Here is a 24,148-nt window from a genome sequence, read left to right as displayed (position 1 = left end):
AGTTTACCCATGAGCTGGCATCAGAGGGAACCCAGCACTTTGAGTAGGTCAAGTTTTATTTGAGGGTGGAAAATCTGTCATGCATTTATGCATTTTAGTATCTGGACGGTAATTACTACTATATACAAACAAGTACCTTCTGTCACGTAATTTTCTATGATTCTATAGACTATGAATCTTGTATGTACATGCCTGGCAGTGTTAGCTGCTCTTGGCCTAAGGACATATATGTGAATGGTTTCTCTGTTGCAAAGTATTACAAAGTATTTACAGCACAAACAGGCCATTCGGCCCAACTGGTTTATGCCGCTGTTTATGCTCCACACAAGCCTCCTCCCATCCCACTTCAGCTAACACTATCAGCATTACATAATATGAAAATGTTGGGATGAAGAAGTATTGCTGTCAACATTTGTGTTGTAAATAATATCAATGTTTACAGTGGCCGCTTTAAAGGGGCAGCAGCTTTATGAAAACATTTTGGAAAACTCTTCTCATTTATTTACCATTGTGCCAAAGGCACTGAAATGCATCGCTGTTTTCCCACCATATTCTCGTGGTGAAGCTGATTTTTGGCTTTCTATCCAGAGACTTGAGCATAAAATCCTGGCTGACACTCCAGTGCAGTGCTGAGGGAGTGCTGCACTGTCGGAGGTGCTTCTATACCTTGCCCCCTCAGTTGCTCACCCAGCTTCCCCTAGAAGTGTCCCTTTCAATGTTCCCTCTAAGTTGCAGCTCTCTGCCGGTCCTGCGCAGCCCAGGGCCGGCTTTTCCAACGTTAGATTTTGCGCGTGCGCGAAGCTGAATGGGCCACGCAGCTCTTTGAAAGAACCGTGCACACCCTCCCCCGCCCCCCAAAAAATGAAGGGGATCATTGGCCCGTTTGTGTCTCAAAAGTCAAAACATTTGAGTCAGGCGGCACCTTAAACAATTGGGAGATAGGCACAGCTAATTATGCAAAACTGTCTTTCCCAAAAACCACTGCTCCCTTTTTTGAAGAGCCTTTAATTACCTGAGCTCATTAATGGACATGTACTGTAACCGAGGAAAGAAGAAAGATCTTGCATTTATATAGCGCCTTTAACAACCTCAGGACATCCCAAAGCGCTTTACAGCCATTTAAATATTTTTGGAGTGTAGTCACTGCTGTAATGTAGGAAACGCGGCAGCCAATTTGCGCACACAAACAGCAATGTGATAATGACCAGATAATTTGTTTTAGTTATGTTGATTGAGGGATAAATATTGGTCAGGACACCGGGGATAACTCCCCTGCTCTTCTTCGAAATAGTGCCATGGGATCTTTTACATCCACCTGAGAGAGCAGGCGGGGCCTCGGTTTAACCTTTCATTTGAGAAACGCCACTTCCGACAGTGCAACACTCCCTCAGCACTGCACTGGGAGTGTCAGCCTAGATTTATGTGCTCAGGTCTCTGGAGCGGGACTTGAACCCACAAGCTTCTGACTCAGATTAAAGAGTGCTACCCACTGAGCGAAGGCTGACACCTTGGGGCTTTATCGGGCTGTTGTAGCGTAGTTCCGTTCTATTAATAGGAAAGGGTTTCAGAAAAACATCGGTGCAAAAGCAGCATTGTGGCTCGGGAGTTGGACGTACAATCTAATCCCTAAAAGCACTAGAGGTAAGCAGTGTGAGGGCAGCCCCCCTCACCCCGCCTCTCCCTCACCCCGCCTCCCCCTCACCCTGCCCCCGCCCCTCACCCCGCCTCCACTCACCCTGCCCCCCCCTCCCAGATGTATTTTCATAGCTCGCGGACTCCAGACCCCAGCAGCGAAACACCAGCCTGGTGCCGAGGCAAGTCGTAAAAGGTCGTGGGCGTTCCACTGGGAACGTTTTAAACTTCAACTTGAATGTTTTTTTGGTAGCTGAGAGCTGTCAATCCTGTCTGCGCTCACCCAACATTAGAGTTTAACTAGTGACTGAAGGTCTGCACACATGCAATTCCGTGTGTGCACAGAGCTCCTTTGTTGCTGCCTGAAGCCGGCAATAACTCAGGTCTGCCGGCACATCGCACAATCCAGGCTTCAATCCCAGGCTGGACCTGCCACATAATGGCACCCTTATACTGTGAAGGTATATCTGGTTAAATCCAATAAAGTCAACTTGGTTTTGCCAAAGAAAATACTGCTCCAGCATTGTGTCGATGGCATCACATGATCATCCTAAGCGATCTTCAGCCATCTCACTTCGGCAGTCTGAGCAAGCACACACATGACAGCCATGGCAGTTCTCTCAAAGGCAAAAAACTTTATTGACACTAGTACAAAGCGAACAAGCATCTCTCTCCAATCCATCTAGTGGCAATACCTGGTATTGACCAGATCACTGGGATCTATTCGGTATTGTAATCAAACTGTTTGTATTTATATAGCACCTTTAACGTAGTGAAATGTCCCAAGGCGCTTCACAGGAGCATTATGAGATTAAAAAAAATTGACACCGAGCCCCATAAAGAAAGATTAGCGCAGGTGACCTAAAGCTCAGGTCAAAGAGCTAGGTTTTAAGGAGCGTCTTGAAGGAGGAAAGAGAGGTAGAGAGGTAGAGAGGCGGAGAGGTTTAGAGAGGGAGTTCCAGAGCTTGGGGCCTAGGCAACAGAAGGTACGACCACCAATGGTTGAACGATTATAATCAGGGATTGCTCAAGAGGGCAGAATTAGAGGAGCGCAGACATCTCGGGGGTTGTGGGGCTGGAGGCGAATACAGAGATAGGGAGGGGCGAGGGCCACGGAGGGATTTGTAAATAAGGATGAGAATTTTGAAATCGAGGCATTGCTTAACCAGGAGCCAATGTAGGTCAGCGAGCACAGGGGTGATGGATCATCTGACTACGACACTAAGCAATTAATATTCACAAGATATTTTCAGATGAAGATCAGTCAGCCCATTTTTGTTCACCAGACTGATTCCCGGTATGGCGGGACTGATCTATCAAGAAAGACTAAATCAACTGGGCTTGTATTCACTGGAGTTCAGAAGAATGAGAGGGGACCTGATAGAAACGTTTAAAATTCTGATGGGTTTAGACAGGTTAGATGCAGGAAGAATGTTCACAATGTTGGGGAAGTCCAGAACCAGAGGTCACAGTCTAAGGATAAGGGGTAAGCCATTTAGGACCGAGATGAGGAGAAACTTCTTCACCCAGAGAGTGGTGAACTTGTGGAATTCTCTACCACAGAAAGTTGTTGAGGCCAATTCACTAAATATATTCAAAAAGGGAGTTAGATGTAGTCCTTACTACTCGGGGGATCAAGGGGTATGGCAAGAAAGCAGGAATGGGGTACTGAAGTAGCATGTTCAGCCATGAACTCATTGAATGGCGGTGCAGGCTAGAAGGGCCGAATGGCCTACTCCTGCACCTATTTTCTATGTTTCTATGTTTCTATCCATTGTTTGTTAAATGATTCAGAGATTTTTTACCTCCATTGCTTCAACTGGATGTCTGTTCCAAGTGTTGATCACTCACTGCATGGAACTGCCTGATATCTGTACTTCAATTAGCTTTTACTCAATTCAACCTATGTGCCCTTGTTCTATACCCACTGTATAATTGAAAATAGCATTTCAGATTAACCTTTCCCAAAGTGTTTATTATCTTATAAACCTCCATAAGATCACCTTCCAGACATAAGAACATAAGAAATAGGAACAGGAGTAGGCCATACGGCCCCTCGAGCCTGCTCCGCCATTCAGTAAGATCATGGCTGATCCGATCATGGACTCAGGTCCACTTCCCCACCCGCTCCCCATAACCTCTTATCCCCTTAACGTTTAAGAAACTGTCTGTTTCTGTCTTAAATTTATTCAATGCCCCAGCTTCCACAGCTCTCTGAGGCAGCGACTTCCACAAATTTACAACCCTCTGAGAAAATACATTTTTCCTCATCTCAGTCTTAAATGGGCGGCCCCTTATTCTAAGATCATGCCCTCTAGTTCTAGTCTCCCCCATCAGTAGAAACATCCTCTCTGCATCTACCTTGTCAAGCCCCCTCATAATCTTATACGTTTCGATAAGATCAGCTCTCTGAATTCCCTAAATGGCTTAGTCCTAACACTACACAGAATGGAGTCTTTAAGTAGATAGGTCACCCATTTTGTCTTTGTATGTGCCATTCATTACATTTGCTTGCATTAACTTTCATCTGCCTTTGTTTGGTCCACCCACATATTTTGCTTAACCCGTTCTGTAATTCCTGAGGTGCTTCCTTTAGTTCAATTGCTCCTCTTAGTTCGGCGTCATCTGCAAATCGGACTGCATTGCGATTCTGAATCCAAGTCATTGATCGAAAATAGGAACTGTAGTGATCCCAACATGATGCCCTGGGGAGGAACCAGGAGAGAGAGGCCAAGAAGTTCTGGACTTGTTTTTGGGGAATGAAGAGGGGCAGGTGGAAGGGGTATCAGTGGGAGAGCATTTTGGTGCTAGTGATCATAATTCAGTAAGATTTAGGGTAGTTATGGAAAAGGACAAAGGGGGACCAGGAATAAAAGTTCTCAATTGGGGTAAAGCCAATTTTGCTGAGCTGAGATGGGATTTGGCTAAAGTGGATTGGAAATGGCTTCTTGATGGTAAATCAGTGTCAGAGCAGTGGGAGGCATTCAAGGAGCAGATCCTGAGGGTACAAAGCAAGTATGTTCCCTTAAAAATAGGGTGGGGCTAACAAATCTAGAGCCCCCTGGATGTCAAGAGACATACAGGGTAAGATAAAGAAAAAAAGATATCAGGAAAGCAAAGAGAGAGCATGAAAGAACGTTGACAAGTAAAATCAGGGAAAACCCAAAGGTGTTTTATAAATACATTAAGAGCAAGAGGATAATTAGAGAAAGAGTGGGGCTTATTAGAGACCACAAAGGAAATCTGTGTGTAGAGGCAGAAGACATGGGTATGATTCTTAATGAATACTTTGCATCAGTTTTCACAAAAGAGACGGGTGATGCAGACTTTGCAATGAGGGAGGAGGAGTGTGAAATATTAGAAGAGATAAGCATAGTGAGAGAGGAAGTATTAAGGGGCTGAGCAGCTTTAAAAGTGGATAAATCCCCAGGGCCTGGATGAAATGTACCCCAGGCTGTTAAGAGAAGCAAGAAGCAAAAGAGGAAATAGCAGAGGCTCTGACCATCATTTTCCAGTCCTCTCTGGCTACAGGTGTGGTGCCAGAGGACTGGAGGGCTGCTAATGTTGTACCTTTGTTTAAAAAGGGAGAAAGGAATAGACCAAGTAATTACAGGCCAGTCAGCCTAACCTCAGTGGTCGGAAAACTATTGGAAAAAGTTCTGAGGGACAGGATAAATCTTCATTTGGAAAGACATGGATTAATCAAGGACAGTCAGCATGGATTAGTTAAGGGATGGTTGTGTCTGACTAACTTGATTGAATTTTTCGAGGAGGTAACCAGGAGGGTCGATAAGGGCAATACATATGATATAGTGTATATGGATTTTAGCAATGCCTTTTGATAAGGTCCCACATGGCAGACTGGTCACGAAAGTAAAAGCCCATGGGATCCAGGGCAAAGTGGCAAGTTGGATCCAAAAATGACTGAGCCAGGAAGCAAAGGGTTATGGTTGATGGGTGTTTTGTGACTAGAAGGCTGTATCCAGTGGGGTTCTGTAGGGCTCAATGCTAGGTCCCTTACTTTTTGTGGTATATATCAATGACTTGGACTTGAATGTTAATATCCTCGTCCAGGCCAACATCCCCAGCATTGAAGAGCTGACCACACTTGATCAGCTCCGCTGGGCAGGCCACATAGTTCGCATGCCAGACACGAGACTCTCAAAGCAAGCGTTCTACTCAGAACTCGTCCACGGCAAACGAGCCAGAGGTGGGCAGCAGAAACATTACAAGGACACCCTCAAAACCTCCCTGATAAAGTGCGACATCCCCACTGACACCTGGGAGTCCCTGGCCAAAGATCGCCCTAAATGGAGGAAGTGCATTTGGGAGGGCGCTGAGCACCTCGAGTCTCGTCGCTGAGAGCATGCAGAATTCAAGCGCAGGCAGCGGAAGGAGCATCCGGCAAACCAGACTCCCTGCCCACCCTTTCCTTCAACCACTGTCTGTCCCACCTGTGACAGAGACTGTGGTTCTCGTATTGGACTGTACAGCTACCTAAGAACTCATGCTAAGAGTGCAAGCAAGTCTTCCTCAATTCCGAGGGACTGCCTGTGATGATGATGATGCTGATGATGATGATGGACTTGAATGTTGGGGGTATGATTAAGAAGTTTGCAGATGACACTAAAATAGGCTGTGTGGTTGATAAAGAAGAAAGCTGCGGACTGCAGGAAGATATCAAGGTACTGGTCAGTTGGGCAGAACAGTGGCAAATGGAATTCAATCCAGATAAGTGTGAGGTAATGTATTTGGGGAGGTCTAACAAGGTAAGGGAATACACATTAAATGATACAACACTGAAAAGTGTAGAGGAACAAAGGGATCTTGGAGTGCAGGTCCACAGGTCCCTGAAGGTAGCAGGCCAGGTAGATAAGGTGGTTAAGAAGGCATATGGAATACTTGCCTTTATTAGTCGAGGCATGGAATACAAGAGCAAGGAGGTTGATTCGGCTGCAGCTTGGGTATGGCATGCAGTTCTGTTCACCATAATACAGGAAAGATGTGATTGCACTGGAAAGTGTGCAGAGGAGATTTATACGAATGTTGCCTGGACTGGAGAATGTTGGCTATGAGGAAAGATAGGAGAGGCTGAGGGGAGACCTGATTGAGGTGTATAGAATTATAGGGGTATGGTAGAGTGGATAGGACGGACCAATTTCCCTTGGCAGAAGGGTCAACAACCAGGGAGCACAGATTTAAAGTAATTGGTAGAAGGTTTAGTGGGGATTTGAGGGGAAATTTCTTCACCCAGAGGGTGGTGGGGGTCTGGAACTCACTGCCTGAAAGGATAGTAGAGGCAGAAACCCTCACCACATTTAAAAAACACTTGGATGTGCACTTAAAGTGCCATAACCTACAGGGCTACGGACCAAGAGCTGGAAAGTGGGATTAGGCTGGGTAACTCTTGGTCGGCTGGTGCAGACACGATGGGCCAAAATGGCTTCCTTCCGTGCTGTAAATGTCTATGATTCTATGATTCTAGGAAGGAAAAGAAGGAGTATAGAAGGGCTTGGGTCTGGAGTGGCAGCCAAGCTGCTCACGCGAATTAACACAGAAGGATTTCAGGTTATGTAGGCAAGGGCAGGGATGAGAAGAGAGGTGTCCTGGTGGTAAGTAGATGACAGGGAAGGGACAATATACGAAGATATGAAAATGATGGGCAGATAAAGACCAGCTGGTCCATCAAGGCTGCCCCACAACGCAAGGTGCCTGAAGCATCATAGCGAGATACTTCCAATCACTCAGCAACCATGTAATCTCCCGGGAGAGGCAAAACAAAAGGAAAAATATCCCTTTTGAAAGCGACGATTGAGTCTGCCTCCACCACCCTTTCAGTCAGTGCATTCCAGATCCTAAACACTCGCTTTTGCCAATCACCTTAAAACTATGCCCTCTGGTTCTCGACCCTTCCGCCAATGGGAACAGTTTCTTCTATCTACTCTGTCCAGACCCCTCATGGTTTTGAACACCTCGATCAAATCTCCTCTCAACCTTCTCTGCTCTAAGCAGAATAACCTCAGCTTCTCCAGTCTATCCACGCAACAGAAGTCCCTCATTCCTGCAATCATTCTCTAAAATCTTTTCTGCGCCCTCTCCAAGGCCTTTACATCCTTCCTAAAGTGCGGTGCCCAGAATTGGGCACCATACTCCAGTTGAGGCCAAACCAGTGTTTTATAAAGGTTCATCATAACTTCTGGCACCTCGACATGCTGGGCGCACTCTGGTACCTCACCCTAGTAGATATTTTTCATAGAAACATAGAGTCATTTACAGCACAGAAAGGAGGCCATTTCGGCCCATCGTGCCCGCGCCGGCTGACAAAGAGCCGCAAGGCCCTTGGTCAGCAGTCCTAAAGGTTACATATAAAGCTATGAACAATGACGGAAAGGCAAAGAGCACCCAGCCCAACCAGTCCGCCTCACACAACTGCGACACCCCTTATACTGAAAACATCTACACTCCACCCCAACCGGAGCCATGTGATGTCCTGGGAGAGGCAAAAACCAGATAAAAACCCAGGTCAATTTAGGGAGAAAAAAATCTGGGAAAATTCCTCTCCGACCTATCCAGGCAATCGACATTAGTCCAGGAGATCACCCTGGCCGTATTCTATTCCCTGCAGTACTTACCATTATATCTGCGTCGTCCAACCAAAGGTCATCCAGTCTAATCCCAATTACCATCTCCAGGTCTGTAACCCTGCAGGTTACTGCACTTTAACCATCTCTTAAAAGTGGTGAGGGTTTCTGCATCCACCACTCTTCCAGGCAGCGAGTTCCAGATCCCCACAACCCTCTGCGTAAAGAAGGCCCCCCTCAAATCCCCTCTAAACCTTCCACCAACCACTATAAAACTATGCCCCCTCGTAATAGACCCCTCCACCTATGGAAATAAACCCTTAGTCCACTATGTATGAGTTTAGACAGGAAATGTCAGCAGGCTATTCAGTTGTGGCAGGAGGGCAGGGAGTGTCACAGTCCAACTCAATCCTGACTCAGCTGACATCTGCACACTTGCATTTTCTAGGTTTGATCAGGAATAGACTATTGATCAGGAATAGATTATTGATCAGGAATAGACTGTTGATCAGGAATAGACTATTGATCAGGAATAGACTATTGATCAGGATAGACTATTGATCAGAATTGGACTGTTGATCAGGAATAGACTATTGATCAGGAATAGACTATTGATCAGGATAGACTATTGATCAGAATTGGACTGTTGATCAGGGATAGACTGTTGATCAGGAATAGACTATTGATCAGGAATGACTATTGATCAGGCATAGACTGTTGATCAGGATAGACTATTGATCAGGAATAGACTATTGATCAGGATAGACTATTGATCAGGAATAGACTTGATCAGGATAGACTATTGATCAGGAATAAACTATTGATCAGGAATAGACTATTGATTAGGAATAGACTGTTGATCATAAATAGACTATTGATCAGGATAGACTATTGATCAGGGATAGACTTGATCAGGATAGACTATTGATCGCGAATAGACTATTGATCAGGAATAGATTGTTGATCAGGAATAGACTATTGATCAGGATAGACTGTTGATCAGGAATAGACTGTTGATCAGGAATAGACTATTGATCAGGATAGTTTGTTGATCAGGAATAGGCTATTGATCAGAATAGACTATTGATCACAAATAGGCTATTGATCACGAATAGGCTATTGATCGGGAATGATTATTGATCAGGAATAGGCTATTGATCAGAATAGACTATAGATCAGGAATAGACTATTGATCAGGATAAATTATTGATCAGGAATAGACTATTGATCACGAATATACTGCTGATCTGGAATAGACTGTTGATCAGGATAGATTATTGATCAGGAATAGACTGTTGATCAGGAATAGACTAGTGATCAGGATAGATTATCAGGAATAAACTATTGGTCAGGATAGACACCTTGATTTTTATTTGTTCTGTCCTCCTCAATCAGCGAGGCCGAATATGGCGGCCCTGCTACAGTCGAAGATGTCTTTGGCTAACTGAGTATCGCCCAGGGTCTATGTGGCTCAGTGACAGCACATTTGCTGACAATGATACTGGAGCAGGCAGGGGGTTAGAGTCTGATTTTCCCCATTGAATTTGGGAATGGATTCCGGGGGTCGCTTGTGCGTCTCGGGCCTGAGGAGGTGCGGCTCTCTAGTCAGCTGGCAGAATCAGTAATCTGTTGTCTTTTGGCTCCCTCTGGCCGCATCCTCTTCGGCAGGGGAAATCAATGTTAATGAGCCACCGGGGCTGATAATCGGCGCACTGGTGTAAGCCAGTTCTAAATGGTTAAGAGCTAGAGCAAGTGCTGCCAGAAAGGAAATGTGCTAATGGCACTCAATTCTCTGGGGTCAGTTCATTTGCATAATTATTCACAGCTCTGCCAGCAGGTTTGCATACTGCACAGGGAATTGTGAATGAACTGATTGTAGCCATTAACTCTTTAAGTGTGTTGTTTGATACGAAACCTAGCGGGGGAATTTCTGATGTAACTTCTCCCACTCTTCCGCCATGAGTAAGCCGCGGAAATGACAGAAAAACGATGCGAGCAGCATTCACGCCATGTAAGAATATAAGAAATAGGAGCAGGAGTAGGCCCTGTGGCCCCTCAAGCCTGCTCTGCCATTCAATAAGATCATGGCTGATCATCGACCTCAACTCCACTTTCCCGTCCGATCTCCATATACCTTGATTCTCCTAGACTCCAAAAATCTATCGATCTCAGCCTTGAATATATTCAGAGACTCAGCATCCACAGCCCTCTGGGGCAGAGAATTCCAAAGATTCACAGCCCTCTGAGTGAAGAAATTCCTCCCCATGTCGGTCCTAAATGGCCGACTCCTTATCTTGAGACTGTGCCCCCTAGTTCTAGACACCCCAGCCCAGGGGAAACAACCTCTCAGCACCTACCCTGTCAATCCTCAGGGTTCCCAGAGTGTCTGCACCTCCTCCACTCCCGCCTCGCGTTTAAAACAACAGTGAGGAGGGACTGTGGCAGAGGCAGCAGATTCATTATAAATGCTGGTATTTGTTGTAGCAGTTTGTGTTTCAATGGATTGGGGGGGGGGGGTGCAGATGGGGGGAGGGCGCTAAATATTTGTGCCCCAGGCCCCAAGAATTAATCATCCAGCTCTGACTTTTTGCAGCCTGCACATATTTTGATTTTAAAATTCTCATCCTTGTTTTCAAATGCCTGCATGGCCTCACCCCTCCCTATCCCTGTAACCTGCTCAAGCCCTACTACCTGCTGAGCTATCAGCGCTCCTCCAATTCTGGCCTCTTGAACATCCCCGATTTTCATCGTCCCACCATTGGATTCCGAGCCTTCAGCTGCCTAGGCCCTAAGCTCTGGAATTCCCTCCCTAAATCTCTCTACCAGGGACTTGAGCACATAAATCTAGGCTGACACTCCCAGTGCAGTACTGAGGGAGTGCTGCACTGTCGGAGGTGTCGTCATTTGGATGAGACATTAAACCGAGGCCCCGACTGCTCTGTCAGGTGGATCCCATGGCGCTATTTCGAAGAAGAGCAGGGGAGTTATCCCCGGTGTCCTGGCCAGTATTTATCCCTCAACCAACATAACAAAAGCAGATTATCTGTTGCTGTTTGTGGGAGTTTGCTGTGCGCAAGTTAGCTGCCATGTTTCCCACATTACAACAGTGACTGTGGTCCAAAAAAGTATTTCATTGGCTGTAAAGCACTTTGAGACATCCGGTGGTCATGAAAGGTGCTATATAAATGCAAGTCTTTTTTTCTTTCTTTCTTTTACCTCTCTTTCCTCCTTGAAGACACTCCTTAAAACTTACCTCATTCTATCTCAATACCTGTTTATCTGGCCCAGTGTCCAATACGTTCCTATGAAGCACATTTTACCATGTGAATGGTGCTACATAAATGCAACGTATTGTTGTTGAACAAAAGGTGGAATATGATGGCGGTGCTGCCAGCCAGAGCAGTGTTCCTATTGTGTGAAATGACAGCAGTGCACACTGTGCCTGATCGCAGAATTACTCCATTAAGTTATATCCGTGTTCTACAGAGCTGTTGCAACACACCTATCCCTGAACGCACTGGATTGTTGAGCTGAGTGCAGCAAGCGCCTGGTTATTTAAGAACAACAACCAGATCAAAAACTTGTATTTATATAGCGCCTTTAACATAGTGAAGTGTCCCAAGGCACTTCACAGGAATATTATGAGACCAAATTTTGACACCAGGCCACATAAGGAGAAATTAGCACAGGTGACCAAAAGCTTGGTCAAAGAGTTAGGATTTAAGAGAATCTTAAAGTAGGAAAGAGAGGTAGAGAGGCGGAGAGGTTTAGGGAGGGAGTTCCAGAGCTTGGGGCCCAGGCAGCTGAAGACACGGCCACCGATGGTTGAGCGATTATAATCAGGGATGCTCAAGAGGGCATAATTAGAGGAGCGCAGACATCTCGGTGGGGGGGGGTTGTGGGGCTGAAAGGGATTACAGAGATAGGGAGGGATGAGGCTATGGAGGTACTTGTAAACAGGATGAGAATTTTGAAATCAAGGTGTTGCTTAACCGGGAGCCAATGTAGTTCAGCGAGTGCAGGGGTGATGGGTGAATGGGACTTAGGACACGGGCAGCCGAATTTTGGATCACCTCTAGTTTACATAGGGTAGAATTTGGGAGGCCAGCCAAGAGTGCATTGGAATAGTCAAGTCTCGAGGTAATAAAGACATGGATGAGGGTTTCAGCAGTGGATGAGCTGAGGCAAGGGTAAAGACGGCTGATGTTATGAAGGTGGAAATAGGCAGTCTTAGTTATGCCGCGGATATGTGATCGAAAGTTCATTTCAGAGTCAAATATGACACCAAGGTTGCAGACAGTCTGGTTCAGCTTCAGACAGAAGTTGTGGAGAGGGATGGAGTCTGTGTCTAGGGAACGGAGTTAGTGGCAGGGGCCGAAAACAATGGCTTCGGTCTTCCCAATATTTAATTGGAGAAAATTTCTGCTCATCCAGAACTAGATGTCGGACAAGCAGTCTGACACTTTAGAGAGCGCGGTGGTTGAGAGAAGGGGTGGTGAGGTAGAGCTGGGTGTCACCAGTGTGCATGTGGAAACTGACGTTGTGTTTTCAGATGATGTCGCCAAGAGGCAACATTTAGATGAGAAATAGGAGAAGGCCAAGGATAGATCCTTGGGGGACACCAGAGGTAACGATGCGGGGGCGGGAAGAGAAGCCGTTGCAGGTGATTCTCTGGCTACGATTAGATAGATAAGAATGGAACCAGGCGAGTGCAGTCCCACCCAGCTGGACGATGGTGGAGAGGCGTTGGAGAAGAATAGAGTGGTCAACCGTGTCAAAGGCTGCAGGCAGATCAAGAAGAATGAGGAGGGATAGTTTGCCTTTGTCACAGTCACAAAGGATGTCATTTGTGACTTTGATGAGAGCCGTTTCGGTACTGTGGTAGGCGCGGAAACCGGATTGGAGGGATTCAAACTTGGAGTTGCGGGAAAGACGGGCACGGATTTGGGAGGTGACAACACATTCAAGATTTAGAGAGGAAATGGAGGTTGGAGATGGGGCGGTAGTTTGCAAGGACGGAGGGGTCGAGGGTTGTTTTTTTGAGGAGAGGGGTAATGACGGCAGATTTGAAGGAGAGGGGGACAGTACCCGAGGAGAGAGAACCGTTAACAATATCAGCTAACATAGGAGCCAGAAAAGGGAGTTGGGTGGTCAGCAGTTTGGTGGGAATAGGGTCAAGGGAGCAGGAAACAGGTCTTATGGACAAGATGAGCTCAGCGAGGTCATTATGAGAGATCGGAGAGAAACTGGAGAAACATGTGTGGTCAGGGCTAGGGCAGGGGGGGATCCTTAGAGGAAGTTTGGCCCGGTTGGCTAGAGGAAGGAAGGCAAGATGCAGAGGTGGCTGAATCTTAGAGACAAAGAAATCCATGAGCTTCTCACAATTATTGTCGGAGGTGAGGGTGGAGACTGGGGAGAGGGGTTTAAGAAGACAGTTAGCAGTAAGAAGGTAATGATTACTTCTCCTAACTCGCACCAAGTCCCGCTCACCCATCACCCCTGAGCTCGCTGACCTACATTGGCTCCCAGTTAAGCAACGCCTCGATTTCAAAATTCTCATCCTTGCTTTCAAATCCCTCCATGGCCTCACCCAACCCTATCTCTGTAATCTCCTCCAGCCCCACAACCCCCCGAGATGTCTGCGCTCCTCTAATTCTGCCCTCCGGAGCAACACTGATTATAATCGCTCAACTATTGGTGGCCATACCTTCTGTTGCCTAGGCCCCAAGCTCTGGAACTTCCTCCCTAAACCTCTCCGCCTCTCTGCCTCTCTTTCCTCTTTTAAGACGCTCCTTAAAACCTACCTCTTTAAACAAGCTTTTGGTCACCTGCCCTAATATTTTCTTATGTAGCTTGTTGTTACTTTTTTGGCTCATAATACTCCTGTGAAGTGCCTATATTAAAGGTGCTATATAAATGCAAGTTGTTGTTGTTTCACCATCTATATAAATTCTTTCATTCCTCCATTGCACATTTTTCTCGCGCAATTTGTCAATTTTGTTAAAAATTGCACAATGTCAAAAATGTAGCAAAGATAAATAAAAATCGTAACTAACAGGATTATACATTTCTTCTTTGCATTTTTCCTGCTGCGGTTAATGACACAAATGCAGGAATTGCAGGTGTCGAAGGTGACAATCGTCAGCTTGTGGGCAAGGCAGGCCTGTAGTGGGCATCGCACTACTGGTGCAAAGGGTCATGTACTCAGTGTGCTCTTTGTCCATCTTATTGGACAGAAGGTTGAATGGGCCACTTAACTTCTCTTCGCAACAGGCGTTCTGTGCGTGTGTTCTGTGTGCGTGTTCTGTGCGCGTTCTCTGTGCGCGAGTTCTCTGTGCGCGAGTTCTCTGTGCGCGTGTTCTGTGCGCGTGTTCTATGCATGTGTTCTGTGGATTACCCCCTCTAATACCTGTGTACCCCACAGTGCTGACACTGATCTCAGTGACGTCGCCGCAATCCAAACGAGACGTGGCCATTGCCTCTGGGAAGTTGCAAACCACAGCCGGTTCTCCCTCGATATCTCCCAGTGCAACAACTTCGCTGGCAGCAAATATAAATCTGGCCGTTCCCCAGTGCTCAGCAACTTCGCACTCCTTGGCCCTAGGGCTCTGAGTCAGAACCCCGCTCCAGAGAGTTCACCACACGATTTAGGCTGACACTCCAGTGTAGTGCTGAGGGAGTGCTGCACTGTCGGAGGTCCCCTCTTTTGGATGAGACGTTAAACCGAGGCCCCTTCTGCTCTCTCAGGTGGATTTAAAAGATCCCATGGCACTATTTCAAAGAAGAGCAGGGGAGATATCCCCGGTGTCCTGGCTAATATTTATCCCTCAATCAACATAACAAGTAAAACTCCAGATTATCTGATCATTATCACATTGCTATTTGTGAGATCTTGATTTTTAAAATGTATTTGTTCATGGGATGTGGGCATCACCAGCAAGGCCAGCATTTATTGGCCATCTCTAATTGCCCTCGAGAATGAGGTGGTGAGCCTCCATTTCAGAGGGCAGTTAAGAGTCAACCACATTGCACATGGGTCTGGAGTCACATATAGACCAGACCAGGTAAGGATAGCAAATTTCCTTCCCTAAAGGACATTAGTGAACCAGATGGATATTAGCTCCATGGTCACCATTACTGGCTTTTTATATCATATTTATTTATTTTACATTATTTACTTGAATTTAAATTCCCCAGCTGCCGTGGTGGGATTTGAACTCATATCTCCAGATTATTTGTCCAGGATTCTGGATTATCAGTCCAGTGACATAACCACTATGCTACTGTACTCTTGTGCTGTGTGTAAATTGACTGCTGCATTTCCTATATTACAATAGTGAAAAAGCTCTGGAACTCCCTGGCTAAACCTCTCTGCCTCTCAACCTCTCTTTCCTCCTTCAAGACGCTTCTTAAAACCTATCTCTTTGACCAAGCCTTTGGTCACCTGATCTAATTTCTCCTTATGTGGCTTGGTGTCACATTTTTTTGTCTCATAATGCTCCTGTGAAGGTCCTTGGGATGTTTCACTACGTTAAGGGCGCTATATAATTATAAGTTGTTGTTGTTGTTGTTGACTACACATCAAAAGTATTTCATTGGCTGTAAAACACTTTGGGATGTCCCGAGGTTATGAAAGATAAATGCACGTTTTTTTTTATATCGGCTGATAAGGTCCTTTCCCACTCGCTGGCCTATTGGTGCTAATCCCCAGCCAGCTGAGAAAGCCCATAGGCCCTAAGTTGCGGTTCACCACACGTGCATTGATTGCGGCCGGTCGCATTTGTTTGCGTCCACCGGCGCTGTGGAATGCAGCCCAGGTTGTAAATGAGGAAGATCCCACTGCGCCTAGCGACAGGACCACTTCTCGGACGCGTTTACGTCTGTCATGTTCAGAATAACTCCACAAGACTGTGCTGTAAGCTCAAACTGTTGTGACCTTGGTCTCTTCAATGTAACTCCAGAGTGAGGAAGCAGCATGGTGGACTGCCTTTTATACCTGCTTGCCCAGGGTGTGCAGGTGACCCTTGGGTCTCCCACAGGTGCACCCACTGGTGGCAAGTCTTACACATTAGTAAGTTTACATACATTACATAACGTCGGTGCTAGTTTAGTTTGGACCATGGGAGACCGTGTTCTACCTCTCTGAGTCTATACTGCTGAAGCCAGCACTCTGAGCCCGGTACCAGAATTGTGCTCCCGGTTCATTGTAGCCTCATTCCTAACCACTGTGATAGGAATGGCGGCATTAGCAGTGGAGGAGCAGGGATGGGGAGGCAGACAAGCGTGGGGCCGAGGGGGAGGAACAATCCCCAGTCTCCCGTGATTGCCAGTGGAAAAGCACTGAGGTCTGGATTTTCGGTCTTCTGTTGTGCCCCAGTTAGTGCCCCATAGGGGCAGCAATGGCGGCAGGGATGGTTTCCGCGCAGGCGGCCAGCTCCCAGCGGCCCCGCTGGGTGAATTAGTTGCCGGTTTTGCGGGGGGGGCGCCGAACAGCACCGCCCGGGTTCACCGAGTCGGTGTGGAACGCCACCGGTTTCGACTGCGCTTCAATTTTGAATTGGCGCGACCCTCTGGCGGTCCGTAGCGCGCCCTAGTGGGACCGCCTGGAAAACCATGCGATCAGAGCTGTCCCGGCAGTGGTGAGAGAAGTACGTGTGATTGTTTTGTTTATTTTTAATTTTTGCAATTTACCGTAATGTGGGCTGGTCATGGTACTGGGAGTATTTTGTGTGTGTTTTGTGCCGATTTCCTTTTCTTCAAACAAGCCTCTCTTAGGGGGCTCCGAGGTCGGCTCTTTGGCTCGAGATTTTCAGTTGCTCAGCCGGCCTAGCGACCTGAGAGAGCTCCGCCCCACACTCAGGGCCCAGCTGGTGAATTTTGTGACTGGTGCAAACCATTGCCCGGCGCCAACTTTACCACCCCTCCGCCATTCGCGCCCCGACATGACCAGAACCGGAAATCCAGTGTGTTTCTGTTTTGTAAACGTCATGTTAAGTTTGGTTTCTAATTTCCTCGCCATTTCACCGAGAACCAGTTTGTTTGAAATTATATCAACCAATACTTTACCATTAATGCCTGAAGTTGCCTTGTTTTCCAGCCTCGGTGATATCTGCGATGTACCAACATGATTGTAACTTTAATTATGCCTCCCCGGCTCCTGACCAAATGTGAATTGACAGCACCCTTGTGTATCGCTGTGCCCGGAGACCCATAATCCGCTGGCTTTGTTAAAGATAATTAGCCCTTCCCCGAATCTCGGCCCGAGGTCACAGAGCTTCCATCATCCATACCTCAGTAGCCCCTGGCCTCCCTGGCCCGGGGAAGTTAACATTGTAATGATGATTGATAGCTGGAAGCAGGCGCACACACCAGCCTCTTTTCTTGTGATATGAACAGGCAAAAGGCGCGAATGAGCACGGGAAACATTCACAAAGGGAGATCTCAAGTGAAACAGACTAAAGGGTACAGACGGGCAACAGGAGGTAAAATGACACCAGTATTACTCTCCTGGGAGGATAGGCGCACCAACGTCAGTGTCCTCGTCCAGGCTATTGAAGCACTGACCACACTCAATCAGCTTCGCTGGGCAGGCCACATAGTACGCATGCCAGATACGAGACTCCCGAAGCAAATGCTCTATGCGGAGCTCCTTCATGGTAAACGAGCCAAAGGTGGGCAGCAGAAGCGTTACAAGGACACCCTCAAAGCCTCCCTGGTAAAGTGCGACATCACCACTGACACCTGGGAGACCCTGGCCAAAGACCGTCCGAGGCGGGGAAAGTGCATCCGGGAGGGCGTTGAGTTCTTCGAGTCTCAACGCAAAGAGCCTGAAGAGGTCAGGCGTAGACAGCAGAAGGAGCGCGCGGCAAACTAGCCCCACCCACCCCTCCCCTCGACGAATATCTGTCTTACCTGTGACAAAAACTGTGGCTTTCGTATCGGACTGTTCAGCCACCAGAGGGAAGCAAGTCTTCCTCGATTCCAAGGGACTGCCTATGATTTTGATGACTTTGCACTACTCAATGTGGCATTTGCAATGGAGTGCTGCTGTCGCAGACCGCTACCGATTCCTGCTGTCGCAGTCCGCTCCCGATTCCTGCAGCAGTGTCGCAATTTGGAGCCAGCCATGGTTCAGTGGGTCGCACTCTCAGCCCTGAGTCAGAAGACTGTGGGTTCAAGTCCCTCAGCAGAGATTTGCGCGCATAATCTAGGCTGACATTCCAGTGCAGCACCGAGGAAGTGCAGCAGTGCCGTCATTCAGATGAGATGCTAAACTGAGGCCCTGTCTACATGGCAACAGTGACTGCACTTCAAAACTACTTCACTGGCTGTAAAGCGCTTTGAGACATCCTGAGGTCACGAAAGGTGCGATTTAAATGCAAGTTCTTTCTTTGTAAGCAAGGTTGCTCTAATGTCTCTGGCTACACAGAGTCTCGAGTTGGTTTAACCCCTGCACCATCAGGCAGAGTGGAAACAGCAGCAAACGAGAACAAGCGCTGGCAACAGCATTGGATACCATGGGCCACGGATGGGCCTATCCGTGGCCTGTGGCATCCAATACTGCTGCCAGTGCTTGTCTGCATTGCTGGCTTGTGTGGGGCCCACTCACCACCGACCCCAACATCAGGGAAGGTCTGCAGTGCAGCAACATGCAGCAGTTCCACGATCTTGAAGTATATGTGCACAATCGGTACGGTTGCATAGTGGTTATGCTACTGGACTAGTAATCCCCAGTCATGAGTTCAAATCCCACCACTGTAGCTGGGGAATTTAAATTCAGTTAATTAAATAAATCCGGAATTAACAAGCCAGGAGCAGCAATGGTGACCATGAAATTACTGGATTGTCGTAAAAACTCATCTGGTTCGCTAATGTCCTTTTTCAAAGCACTGGAGAAGTACCACCAATGCTGCCTATGCAAGATCCTGCAAATCTCCTGGGAGGACAGATGCACCAAAGTCAGTGTACTCGCTCAGGCCAACATCCCCAGCATCGAAGCACTGACCACGCTCGACCAGCTCCGTTGGGCGGGCCACATTTCCTGCATGCCCGACACGCGACTCTCTAACCAAGCGCTCTACTCGGAACTCCTACATGGCAAGCGAGCCCCAGGTGGGCAGAGGAAACATTTCAAGGACATCCTCAAAGCCTCCTTGATAAAATGTAACATCCCCACCGGCAGCTGGAAATCCCTGGCCAAAGACCGCCCTAAGTGGAGGAAGTGCATCCGGGAGGGCGCTGAGCACCTCGAGTCTCGTCGCTGAGAGCGTGTAGAAAACAAGCTCAGGCAGCGGAAGGAGCGTACGGCAAACCAGGCTCCCCACCCACCCTTTCCTTCAACCACTCTCTGCCCCACCTGTGACAGAGACTGTAATTCCCACATTGGACTGTACAGCCACCTGAGAACTCACTTTTAGAGTGGAAGCAAGTCTTCCTCGATTCCGAGGGACTGCCAATCATGATGATTAGGGAAGGACATGTGACTCCACACCCACAGCAATGTGATTGACTCTTAACTGCTCTCTGAAATGATGGCTCGCCACCACTTTCTCAAGGGGCAATTAGGGATGGGCAATAAATACAGGCCTTGCCAGCTACGCCCACATCCTATGAACGAATATTAAAATTAAATAATACTTGGTGCACTGATTTCTATCCCATAGTGTAAACAATCATCGGGAGCCTAAATGCATTAAAACAGTTTTGCAATGTAAGTTCAACCTTTAGCTTGTTTAGTGGCAGACATTGGTTGTGTTAAGTGCATCTGTATGCATACTGTGTGAGGAAAGGCTCACATTAGACAATGATGGTTGCTTCTCCTCTCCCAATGATGAAATAGCCTGTCAGCATTCACGGATATGCCTTTTTGGGTGAAATGCCGGAGGAATTCTGCACCCACCAAACCGTAACCCATCAATAAGGTGAGGAGAGGAAGGCAGGGCAGAAAAATGGTTACCTCTAGACTTGACTATTCCAACGCACTCCTGGTTGGCCTCCCACATTCTACCCTACGTAAACTGGAGGTGATCCAAAACTCGGCTGCCCGTGTCCTAACTCGCACCAAGTCCCGCTCACCCCTGTGCTCGCTGACCTACATTGGCTTCCGGTCCAGCAACGTCTCAGATTTAAAATTCTCATCTTTGTGTTGAAATCCCTCCATTAACTCACCCCTCCCTATCTCTGTAATCTCCTCCAGCTCTACAACCGCCCCCGTCAAGATCTCAGCGTTCCTCAAATTCTGGCCTCTTGTGTATCCTCGATTTCCATCGCCTCTCCATTGTCAGCCGTGCCTTCAGCTGCCTAGGCCCTAAGTTCTGGAATTCCCTCCCTAAGTCTTTTGTATCTCTATCTCTCTTCTTTTAAGATACCCCTTAAAGCCTACCTTTCTTCGCCCAAGTTTTTGTCATTTGTCCGAATGTCTCTATGTGGCTCGGTGTCAAATGTTGTTTGATAATTGCTCCTGTGATGCCCCGTGGGACGTTTTACTATAGTAAAGGTGCTATATAAATGCAATGTTTTGTTGTTGATATGTTAAAGAAAGTTACTAGTCTATTTAATTGTGTCACTCCATGTACAAAACAGAATATTCTTCTCTTTTCTGCCAATATTTTCCAGTATTATTCTTGGCTGCTGCTGTCATTTTAAGGAACACCAGATAAAGGGGTGAGCAAGGGACTTTCTTTGGGGCTCTGATAGTGCTACATGATGTAGACGGGGATGAGGAATTCACGAGGAGACAACAAATGCAGGTGCATTGACACATGAGGCGTTTTGTCCACGCCTGACAATAGCCCAGGATCCACGTTTGTAGACCCATGCCACACTTGCCTGGCCACGTCTGAGGAAACCGTTTGCTGCCTCCGCTTCAGAACAGAACATTTTTTAATACATTCTTGGGATGTGGGCATCGCTGGCAAGGCCGGCATTTATTGCCCATCCCCAATTGTCCTCGGGAAGCTGGTGGTGAGCCGCCTTCTTGAAAGGTGGAAGTGTAGCGGCTTGATACAACTGAGTGGTTTGCTGGGCCACTTCAAAGAGCAGTTAAGAGTCAACCATATTGGTGTGGAACTGGAGTCACAAATAGGCCAGACCGGGTAAGGATGGCAGAGTTCCTTCCCGAGAGTACATTAGTGAACCAGTTGTATTTTTACGGCAGTCCGACAGCTTCATGTTAACAACAGCATTTTATTTCCAGATTTTAAAAACTGAATTCAAATTCTCAAACTGCCAGGATTAGTCCAGGCCTCTGGATTACTCGCCCAGTAACACCACCGTAGCCCTTACTCGTGCCATCTGATCCACTACCATATAGCGGCAACATCTTGAACAGGGCTGCCTATTCCCATAACAGTGAAGGCTACCACAAAGCATTAAACTTTAATGCCAGCCTAGCTTTTTGCAAGCAACCACAAGGGACAACGGCAAAATCTGGCAGTTTACAGTGGACACGTGCATCAAGTGAGGGGAAGCCATTCACTGTTTCCTTGTGGATAGGAGGCATTAGTTGGAAACAATACTGAGCTTTCAAGTTCAAGGCATCTTGGATGACACTCGTGTAGGAATCAAGTTTTCTCTTACCAATGTAGTTGAACAGAAGGTGCCTACAATCAATCAAGGTTCAGAAACATCATAAAGCATATCAATGGCTATTGGGCCATTATCAGGAAGCAGCCTTTGTTTTGTGGCAATCCCCAATGTCTGCATTGATTGAAGGAGAACAAGTAACGGGTGGATGGCTCTTAGGAGATCAGGCCATGCCTGCTGAGTCCATTGACAAACCCTCCAACAACAGAAGACCACCTCAGGCTGAAACCCAGGACATCTACTTGCTGTTTCTTGGTGGTCACCTTCACCTTCAAGAACATAAGAAATAGGAGCTGGAGTAGGCCATTCGGTCCATTGAGCCTGTTCTGCCATTCAATAAGATCATGGCTGATCTGATCATGGACTCAGTTCCACTTCCCTGCCCGCTCCCCATAACCCTTTACTCCCTTATCGCTCAAAAATCTGTCTATCTCCACCTTAAATATATTCAAAAACCCTGCCTCCACAGCTCTCTGGGGCAGAGAATTCCATAGATTTACAACGCTCTGAGAGAAGAAATTCCTCCTCATCTCAGTTTTAAATGAGTGGCCCCTTATTCTAAGACTATGGGCTAGAACTTCCACTTTTTGCGTTTATCGCCCAAAAATGGGCGTTATTTCCAGCGTGGGCGTTAAAGGGTTTTCAGATCGCGGCTTCTCGCCTATTCTCAAAACACCTAGTTTCCATTTTTGAAAATGGGCGTTACCGTGAGCGATATCAAATGGGCGGTAGCGTTAAATTTTTTTGACCTTCTGCCGGAAAGTGTGGCCGTCCTTAGCAACGGCATGGCAACGCTTGATTCCTGCGATTCAGGAGATCAAGGGTCATCATGACATGCGCAGAAGAGGAGACAGAGAGAGAGGGAGCTCAGAGGCACTGAAAGCGTGTGTGGCTGTGGCGTGTGCTTGTCTGGCTGTTGTGGGAGGCACGACGAAGATTCACCAGAAGCAAAAAGCCTTCTAAGCACCAAGTACATAGTTGGCACCGAGTTGTTGTCCAACAAATAAGATATAATATGGAAGGGGTGGAGGAGGCCCTGGAGCTGTTAGCTAGGAACACTGGTGGCAGAGGGCTCCCAGTGGTCCCAGAGCGTGGCACTGCACCCCAAGGTGCCGCACCCCCATTGCCAACCACACATGAGAGCCAGCAGCAGCATCTTGCTTCTGGCTCAGAGCTGCTCCCACCTCGGGACCGTCCTCTCCCGTATCTGTCCAAGCAGCCCTCCCCCCAATGAAGCATCACCTGAGGAGTTCCTCGGCCAGGTGGCTTGGAGTCAGGAGGGGAAGGGGATGAGGTAGAGGAGGGGAGAAGAAGTGGGGGCGTTGCGGAGTTGGAGCTGAGGGTGGATTCACTCTGGAGCATCCACGATGCTGAGAATGACGTGAGTAGCACGTATAGCGAGTTGGTCGTACCGCAGGTAAAGGATCCACAGCCAGATAGGGAATGCAAGACCAGCAGGAAGGGCAGTGCAAGGAAGGTAGTGCAGGGGTCCCCTGTGATCATCCCCCTGCAAAACAGATACACTGCTTTGGGTACTGTTGGGGGGGATGACTCATCAGGGGAGGGCAGCAGCAGCCAAGTTCATGGCACCGTGGCTGGCTCTGTTGCACAGGAGGGCAGGAAAAAGAGTGGGAGAGCGATAGTGATAGGGGATTCAATTGTAAGGGGAATAGATAGGCGTTTCTGTGGCCGCAACCGAGACTCCAGGATGGTATGTTGCCTCCCTGGTGCAAGGGTCAAGGATGTCTCGGTGCGGGTGCAGGACATTCTAAAAAGGGAGGGAGAACAGCCAGTTGTCGTGGTGCACATTGGTACCAACGACATAGGTAAAAAAAAGGGATGAGGTCCTACGAAACAAATTTAAAGAGCTAGGAACTAAATTTAAAAAGTAGGACCTCAAAAGTAGTAATCTCGCGATTGCTACCAGTGCCACGTGCTAGTCAGAGTAGGAATCGCGGGATAGTGCAGATGAATACGTGGCTTGAGCAGTGGTGCAGCAGGGAGGGATTCAAATTCCTGGGGCATTGGAACTGGTTCTGGGGGAGGTGGGACCAGTACAAACCGGACAGTCTGCACCTGGGCAGGACCGGAACCAATGTCCTAGGGGGAGTGTTTGCTAGTGCTGTTGGGGAGGAGTTAAACTAATATGGCAGGGGGATGGGAACCAATGCAGGGAGACAGAGGGAAACAAAATGGAGACAAAAGCAAAAGACAGAAAAGAGATGAGGAAAAGTGGAGGGCAGAGAAACCCAAGGCAAATAACAAAAAGTGCCACTGTACAGCAAAATTCTAAAAGGACAAAGGGTGTTAAAAAAACAAGCCTGAAGGCTTTGTGTCTTAATGCAAGGAGT

The 24,148-nt window shown here is 47.5% G+C and overlaps 1 protein-coding gene across 4 annotated transcripts in view; it reads left to right on the top strand.

Moving 5' to 3' along the window:
* Nucleotides 1–24,148, top strand: part of LOC139234714 (histone H2B-like) — a 73,334-nt gene that overhangs the window by 39,831 nt on the left and 9,355 nt on the right. The window lies entirely within an intron of this gene.

The sequence above is a fragment of the Pristiophorus japonicus genome, chromosome 22, assembly GCF_044704955.1.
Source record: "Pristiophorus japonicus isolate sPriJap1 chromosome 22, sPriJap1.hap1, whole genome shotgun sequence".
Taxonomy (NCBI): domain Eukaryota; kingdom Metazoa; phylum Chordata; class Chondrichthyes; family Pristiophoridae; genus Pristiophorus; species Pristiophorus japonicus.
This window is presented reverse-complemented; position numbering and strand designations above follow the sequence as displayed.